Source organism: Callorhinus ursinus, unplaced genomic scaffold (genome assembly GCF_003265705.2).
Source record: "Callorhinus ursinus isolate GAN/ISIS: 27379988/994484 unplaced genomic scaffold, GSC_fseal_2.0 scaffold13, whole genome shotgun sequence".
Classification (NCBI taxonomy): domain Eukaryota; kingdom Metazoa; phylum Chordata; class Mammalia; order Carnivora; family Otariidae; genus Callorhinus; species Callorhinus ursinus.
In genome coordinates, this window is record NW_027397075.1 from 41,545,366 (window position 1) to 41,551,903 (window position 6,538).

Here is a 6,538-nt window from a genome sequence, read left to right on the forward strand (position 1 = left end):
TGTGCTGTGAATTGTGCAAGACTGTTGAATCACAGATCTGTACCTCTGAAACAAATAAAGCAATAAATGTTAAGAAAAAAAAAGAAGAAGATAGCAGGAGGGGAAAAATGAAGGGGGGGGAAATCGGAGGGGGAGACCAACAATGAGAGACGATGGACTCTGAAAAACAAACTGAGGGTTCTAGAGGGGAGGCGGGTGGGGGGATGGGTTAGCCTGGTGATGGGTATTAAAGGGGGCACGTTCTGCGTGGAGCACTGGGTGTTATGCACAAACAATGAATCATGGAACACTACATCCAAAACTAATGATGTAATGTATGGTGATTAACATAACAATAAAAAATTAAAAAAATAAGACTATGATTTCTGTTTTGGGCTCTGGCACATTCTTTCTTTTTCTCTTTCCAGAGGAAGTAGGCTGAAGCCTCTGGCCAATGGCCAGCAAGGAACTCAGGTCTGCTCACTACTATGTAAGTGAACCTAGAAGCTGATTCTTCAGCCCCATTTGAACCACGAGGTGAGTGAAGCTCTGGCCAATAACTTGACTGGAACCTCATAAAACACTTGAGCCAGAACCACCCAGTTAAGCTGCTCCTGGATTCTTGACTCTCAGAAACTGCATGAGTTAATGTTTGCAGTTTTAAGCTGCTAAGTTTGGGGGTGATTTGTTACATGGAATAAATAACAAAAACAAGTATCTTCTATATCTAGGTTCTGTCTATTCTTTCATTCCTTGCTGCCACTTCCTTAGGTTAGAGCTTCACCACTGGGTACCAATTGCAATAGGCCACCCAATGGCTTACCTGTTTCCTGTCTCTGTCTTCCAGTCTACTCATCACACTGCTTCAAGAGTGACATTTTTAATACAAAGTTGTGTCACGTACCTACTCCCTATCCCATACGCACACCTTTTAGTGATGATGACTCATTGCTTTCCCTTTTCTCACCCATGCCTCTTCGGCTTGCTTGTTCTTCTCAAATCAGCAAAAGGCACTGTCTCCTTGTGTACGTCCCTGTTCCAAATAGTCACACACGGCTCATTCAAGAGCCCACATATATTTTTCATTTCCTACCCTATATGGTTAGATGGAAACACAGTAAAAACTTCCAACTAGGAAAAAATCTGAGTGGCACTATCATCTGGGCTCCATTAATAATAAATGCAAATTTCTATTGCAGTTCTTGCCTTGGGTTTAGTATCATTTTCAACTTTATTTTGCCAGCTATTAGTTGAAAGGTTTAGCAGTGATGTAATGTTTCTCTGTTGTATAAAGAGCTTATACCGAATGCCTTGGGTAGCTGTAAAAACTAATACCTCACTGTGTTTATGTTGTACCAGATACAGTTCTAAGAACTTTATCTGCATTATTTAGTGTGATTCTCATAACCAGGAGACAGATAACATCAGGAGATGGATATGTTAATTCTCATGTTATAGATAACTGAAAGACTGAGAAGTTAAATAAAATGTTGTAGGTCATATACTTAGTAAGCAGTGGAACCAGGACTTGAACCCGAACAGCTTGGATCTGAGCACATACTCATAACCATGAGGCAACTCTGCCTGTCATACAACCATGGTATACTGTTTGTCATTTCATACTATATCGAACCCAACTCTCCACTACATCAGTAGGTCCTTGGGCTTGAATCTTAGGGACAACACTAGCTAAGAGATATTGTTAAAAGTGGACATACAGTTTTAAGATTCTTGGTGTGAAATATAGTCTGGTGTCACCCAGTTAAGATTCATATTCTGGCTCTGCCACAGACCATGTGTGACCATAAGATATTTAACATCTCTTAGCCATAGTTACTTCATTTTTAAAATGGGAAGATGCTAAGTTGTATCAATTCTAAAATACACTTTAAAAAGCATTTTGATATCTCTAGACTGAGATGGCATGTTCTACTTTATCAGCGTTTTTTTTTTTCTTCCTCAGAGGTATTATCAAATGATGTCTTACAATCAAGAGCACCTTAGAAATTCGATGAAACATCATGAACCTACATCATAAACTAACTATAAAGAATAGATAAATAAGCATATAAAATTCAGGACCTAAAATATACCGATTTAAAACTTTTTTTCCCCTAAAAAAAAAAAAAGAACCAAAAAACAAACATGTGAAAACTACCTTGTGTTCACTGTATGCATGCACTGTTGAAAAGATTAGGCCCCACCTAGAGCAAGAATGGCAAGGGGTATATCGATAAGGAATCCAGGGTGAGCTGCAGTGATCAGTATGTCTCAAAGCACAAAAAGTGATGTGCCACCTTTTAAGGACAAAACGTACCAACCCAGGACATCCCAGTAAGGATGCCTATTCTGCCCACTGGACTAGTTTTGTTCACAAAGTAACAAGTCATAGAATCTTATCTTCTAAGATTTAGTTTTAAATGTGTTACCAACAGTAACCCATGGCTCGAAAGCCAGGGAGGCTTTGGCCTAACATTAAGTTCAAACTTAGTGCTGTAAGTTTGGAGAGAGGCTGCTGAGTGGAACTGTGTATGCCCACTAGCTGAGCACACAATACAGAACTGGAGACCATGAGGAGAGGGCCTGAGGGATGCTAGATACAGCAAATACAACATAGTAGGATGAAAGTTCAATTTATTAAGAGTGGAATTAATGCTGCTTTTAATAACAGCTTGAGATTTAAAGGACTGATGACTTGTTCAGTATGGCAGATGTCACAGATGAAGTACATAATCTGGAGTCCAGCAGAAATGATTGTCTAGATTTTGAGGATGAAGAATGTAACATATCTGATAACTTGAAAATTACTCTCTTCCTTGTTATATAGTTCTGGTATTCATTGAAATGCCAGTTTCTGTCAGAATTCATTTTTGTGGCTTGCTGTGCATATTTATCAGTGAAGATTTGCTTTTTTTTTTTTACAAGCAAACATGACATTGGAAATCATTCATGTGTTATTTTTTTGTATCTGTTGTACCAGTTTCTACCGAGCCATTTGTTTACCTACAAGTTTATTCAAGTTCATTGGATTTCACAACTTGCTTTGTTCCACTTTACAATTATATTTGCGTTCTCTGCCTTTATCCTATAGAAACTCGTTTAAATTTAGTTTACAGTTTGGCATGCTTCTTACTTATGTAGTCACCAAAACACCATATCCACATTTGCTTTAATGGTTGCCATATTAAGGTGTGGGGTTTTATTTTCCCATGCATTTGTATATTGGAGCACTTTGTTGCCTGCTTATACCAGCTTTCATGGATACTAATACATTTCTATAAGATAATGAGATTTTACCTTCTTTTAGTGTTAAATAGTTTCACATATCCAGAATTTGTAATTTCCTACTGGATACTAGTACAGAATGTACTGTATTTTTATGAACAAAATAATATGCTTCCCTTTGCAAACTACTTTTAAAAACTTTTTTTCTTTTCTTCTTCTTTTTTTTTTTAAGTAGGCTCCACGCCCAACATAGAACCCAATGCGGGGCTTGAACTCATGTCTGTGAGATCAAGAGTCAGACACCAGGGCACGTGGGTGGCTTAGTCGTTAAGCGTTCCCCTTCAGCTCAGGTCATGATCCCAGTGTCCCGGGACCGAGCCCTGGGATTGAGCCCTCTGCTCAGTGGAGAGCCTTCTTCTCCCTCTCCCTCTCCCTCTGCTTGCTGCTCTGCCTACTTCTGCGTGCTCTCTCTGTCTCTATCAAATAAATAAACAAAATCTTAAAAAAAAAAAAAGAGACACTTAACTGACTGAGCCACCCAGGTGCCCACCTTTTTTTAATAAACTTTCAATGAAGGTAAATGGGATATACTCACCTATTAAGAGAAAATGACTCTAAGATTGGAACACATAGCAAAATATAAATTTACTCTATTTAAAAGAAGCATCTAAAGTGAAAGATTCCAACAACTTGAAAAAAATGGAGATGTTCTAAATAAATCCACTAATGAAAAAAATAAAAAAGTGTTGAATACAATTAAAAAAATGCATTGCTATGCTGCCAACTAAGTAAAAATATGCCTTAAAGGTAAACAAAAGTTAAAGGGAAAAATGAATCCAAAGAGGCAAGAGAACCCTGATGTAAGCATCTACCCTGACAGAGCCTGCTGATCCCTGATGGACTTGAGCTTCCTTTCACTGAAAGCTGCATGGGGCTTAGGAGAAAGGAGACAAACCCTGGAGGCTGCCCAAAGTGCAGAGGCTGAGATGTACCCATAAGTCAGAATGCCTTACACCTGCAGTGAAAAGTGAACAGCAATAGCAACAATAAAACAAAATAAAAAAACAAATCAAAAAACAAAAATAACAAAAAACAAACCCAGAGGAGGAGCATATTGAGGAAGCTTGTCTGTTACAAACTAGATATTGGGAAAGGGGGGGAAAAAGGATTCACTTCCTGTGATGCTCCCAAAAATTCCAAGTCAATTATTTTAAAGTGGTCACTAGTCAGCAGGGATAAATCACCTGGATGAATTCAAATCATATCCTCTTTGGTAGAGTGCATTTTCCATCCAGACTTGAAATAATTATTACATATAAGGTTCCACTGTACATAAACACATTTAAAAATCACAAAATATGAGGATAAAAAGTACCACGAGCATCAGAAGAAAAAAACCAGCCAGCAAAATTGTACTTGTATGTATCTTAAGTGTTAGAATTATCTAATACAGACTATGAGGTACCTATCCTTCCTTCATGTTTATTTCACCCTACTGCTAAATAAATAAAAAGCCACAAAATTAAAAAAAAAATTTTGCTTAATTTTAACCAGAAAAATCTTGATGTATACTACCCGAACCCAAGAAAACAAAAAATTCCAGATAGAAAAATATATCAATTTTTCCACAAAGTAAGTTTATATAATAACAATAACTTGTAACAATATATATAGCTGTATATAAGCTGCAATGTAACGAAGCCTTATTGTAAACTTTTCTTCCTTCTGCACCATTTCCTTAACCCATTTTTCAATCTTCTGGGCAACTTATAGTTATTTTACACTCAAAGCACAGAGTAACATCTTTAGTTTAACTTTCCTGTGATTTACAAGGCCTTATAGGACCGGGCTCCTTCCAGTCCCTTTAAACTATTTCCCTTCCTATTCTTTCCTTAGTGTCTGAACTCTGGCGCACTGGCTTCTGTTCAGATCTTCACACTCCACAGACTCTGTTGTGGCTTGGAATCATCAGATCTTTGGCTCCTACCACCGGGAATATACCCTCTACTTCTCTTTACATGTCTGGCTCCTTCCCAGGATTCTAATCTCAGATGAAGTCTAAGGGACACAGAGACACTTCCCTCACTGCTTTGTGGGAGTTAGTCTCTTAGTCTCTCTCCTCCTGCACCACCATCCTCCAGCACTTTCCTCTGGCCAGACTCAGTGATCTTGATGAAAGACCCACAGATACTGCAATTCTGTACAGACAAGTGAAAGAGCAAAAGAGAATACTCAGTATAATGTTCAAATTGGGACTTCAAAGCTGACTGAGGTTACTTCCTTAGGGAAAAGACAAGGATGATACTAATTGGGTCAATGTTCTGGGGAGTCCAGATAGCAACCGCAACCTGCAGACCACCCAGGCTTGTGAATATTACCTGCAGCTCTTAGTAAGAGATGGTTTAGATGTACACATTCCCTCGAGTCCTGATGTGAATCACTCTGTTGCACTGCAGTCCAAGGATTCCCAGGAACGCGATTTGTAGTCCCTGTGCCACCTCCTCCTACCAGAGGCAGGCGACCTTAAATGGGGCCAACTGGACTTGGACTATATATAGATCACTCTGAGCCCCTGATGTGCTTGCCCATCAGTGGGAGCCCACTTCCAGGACCTCAATGATAACTTTGTTATGTGTGCTTGGTGATGGGCAAGAGGCCTGTCCCTTACACCAAAGGTTGATATTTGAAAAAATTTTCTGTGCCCACAGGGCCTCATCCAACATCTGGCTCAAATCTGGGAACCTGGCATTGACGAAGGTCATTCTAGCTGGTGTGTAGAAAATATACTGGAGGTGAACTTGATGTCCACGCTCCTAGGTGGTCCATGTGGCATAGAACTCGAACACTCCCTCTACCTGGTATACAGATATAGGTAACAAGTCCTGCTGGATATAGGTTCTATACACATTTTGTGGAATCCATTCTGTTATGTTTACTAAGTGCATGATTAAGATCTAGGAAATTTCTGTAAGGTTTTTCTTTTGGTTGTCTAACTTAAAATGCTGAAGAAGTGTCCTATGTATCAAATGATCTCTCAAGAGTCACCAAAGGGGTTGGCAGAGAAAACATGATTTGGGTTAGTTATTTTGTCCACCAAGTAGCCATTTCTCAGCCCCAGAAACCCAAAGTGCAAGGTGATGCCCCACCTCTAGCAAGGGCTTAGCTCTGCTGGTTTGTATAACTTTGATTCCAAGATTCCTTCTCCGTGTAACTGAAAGAAATTGGGGTTGAGTGAGCATGTGATAAGGACAATGGTTAAATGGGTTAGATCCGTTCTTTGCTCTTCTTGCTTTGACAGGCATTTAAGTCCCACTCCATTCTTCCTTATGTGAAA